Genomic DNA, 2,500 nt, shown 5'->3' with positions numbered 1-2,500 from the left:
ACTCATTGCTCCCATAATTATTATTATCCGTATTACTACTACTATTATTATTAAAGAAAATGTTTTAATCGAAATTTTGAAAATATACGTTATATGAGTATCAACCACTATGTTTTATACAAAAGAGGTTCCAACCCTAATTGGAGAAGCAGGATTCTATAAGCCCAGGGGCCCAACAGGGAACATTGTCCAGTGAGGAAAGGAATCAGGGAAAAATAAAATATTTTAAGAACAGTAACAACATTAAAATAAATATTTCCTACATAAACTATAAAAAACTTTAACAAACCAAGAGGAAGAGAAATTAGATAGAATATTGTGCCCAAGTGTATCCTCAAACAAGAGAATGATTTCAGCATAAAATAACTTGTGTTAAATAATTTTAGAATAAAGTAATTTTGTCATAAAATTATTCCATCGTAAAATAATTAAATCGTTTAATGTCTCCAGCATAAATAAATCCAATGTAAAATAACTCCAGTCTAAACTAATCATGAAATAACTTCAGCGGAAAATAATTTCAACAGTATAATTCCAGTGTAAAGTAATTCCAGCATAAAATAACTCCGTGAAATAATTTCAGCATAAGATTACTTCAGTATTTTACTGTCTTTGTATTTCAATATCACTCCTTTTTTCACCACCTAACCATTGATCATGATGGATAGCCGCGTGTTTGTGGACAAGAATAGGAAAATATCGATTAGAAATAACCATTGCATGCCACTAAGCACATATTGCACGGTGATATTCATGCGTTACGGTATTTCATTACATGTTGGCAGACAATAAAAGGGCTTAACAATCATCTGTTCGTGTCTGCAAGGACGTGTCTCCCCACTGATGTCGGATAGAGTATTATTATTATTATTATTATTACTTACTAAGCTACAACCCTAGTTGGAAAAGCAGTATGCTATAAGCCCAGGGGCTCCAACAGGGAAAATAGCTCAGTGCGGAAAGGAAAAAAGGAAAATAAAATATTCTAAGAAGAGTAACAATAAATATCTCCTATATAAACTATAAAAACTTTAACAAAACAAGAGGAAGAGAAATAAGATAGGAGTGTGTGCTCGAGTGTACCCTCAAGCAAGAGAACTCTAACCCAAGACAGTGAAAGGCCATGGTACAGAGGCTATGGCACTACCCAAGACTAGAGAACAGTGGTTTGATTTTGGAGTGTCCTTCTCCTAGAAGAGCTGCTTACCATAGCTGAAGAGTCTCTTCTACCCTTACCAAGAGGAAAGTGGCACTGAACAATTACAGTGCAGTAACCCCTTGGGTGATGAAGAATTGTTTGGTAATCTGTGTTGTCAGGTGTATGAGGATAGAGGAGAATATGTAAAGAATATGCCAGACTATTCAGTGTGTATGTAGGCAAAGGGAAAATGAACCGTAACCAGAGAGGAGGATCCAATGTAGTACTGTCTGGCCAGTCAAAAGACCCCATAACTCTCTAGCGGTAGTATCTCAACGGGTGGCTCATAGTTGTAAACTTGTGTTTTACATGGTATTCTGGTCTTATTTTTTTCCCGAAATCATATAAAAAAATGCGTGTAGATTATGTTCTAGGGGTCAAATACTTTTGATTGTTTACAAAAGATTTGTGTATTTAAAACAAAACTGTGGTTTAGTTTAGAATTTATATATATTCTCTCTCTCTCTCTCTCTCTCTCTCTCTCTCTCTCTCTCTCTCTCTCTCTCTCTCAAGTAGTATGATTGCGTAGTTCAAGATAGTTAATTCAAGAGACCTTCTAGAGTCTAGAATACATCTATGAGATCTGTAGGTCCATGGTGTGTCACTGTACCTAGGCCTATTTCTAGACTCACGAGACAAAATTATAGTCTGTCTATACTAACCCAAAACGATCTGTTTTCGAATATAAGACGAAAATTTGAGAAAGACAATAATAGAGAAATCGAACTTTGTGGTTTAAGAGATTAGAGGAACCAGATAAGAAATGCGTTATCATAGATTTATGAATAAAGATTATCACACCCAAGACCAACTGCTGGGTTTGCTCCCCTCATTTTTTTTTTTCTCATTTTTCAGAGTAACTTTTATTTTATACTTTCAGAAAGACCTATTCAACTGAAAATCGTTTTATTAAATAGCAGCGTTTGTAGTCTAAAGCTAGCAGCTTAGGCCTATGTTAGATAATTTTTTTTCAGAGTAACTTTTGCAATATACTTTCAGAAGAACATATTAAACTAAAAATCGTTTTATCAATTCGCAACCTTTGTAGTTTTGTCAGCAGCTTAGGCCTATGTTAGAGAAATTTTTTTCAGAGTAACTTTTGCAATATACTTTCAGAAGGACTTATTCAACTGAAAATCTTATTGTTAATTTTCAACCTTTGTAATGTAAAGACGGCATCTTAGGCCTATGTCAGAGAAAGGAGAATCAACCTATACCCAGAACTATAGGCTTATATCATGAAACGTTACTATACAATATATGTAATTCTAAAAATCCAAATATTGCCATCTTTCCTTCTAG

At 34.2% G+C, this 2,500-nt stretch overlaps 2 protein-coding genes across 2 annotated transcripts in view; one reads left to right on the top strand and one right to left on the bottom strand.

Moving 5' to 3' along the window:
• Positions 1 to 2,500, bottom strand: part of LOC137632738 (uncharacterized) — a 190,286-nt gene that overhangs the window by 23,296 nt on the left and 164,490 nt on the right. The window lies entirely within an intron of this gene.
• The window catches only part of LOC137632915 (uncharacterized), a 19,553-nt gene that overhangs the window by 8,462 nt on the left and 8,591 nt on the right, over positions 1 to 2,500 (top strand). The gene's annotated exons all lie outside the window — the stretch shown is intronic.

This window comes from Palaemon carinicauda, chromosome 42 (assembly GCF_036898095.1).
Source record: "Palaemon carinicauda isolate YSFRI2023 chromosome 42, ASM3689809v2, whole genome shotgun sequence".
Taxonomy (NCBI): Eukaryota; Metazoa; Arthropoda; class Malacostraca; order Decapoda; family Palaemonidae; genus Palaemon; species Palaemon carinicauda.
The sequence above is the reverse complement of the archived record's forward strand: the minus strand, read 5'-3'. Positions and strand labels throughout refer to the sequence as shown.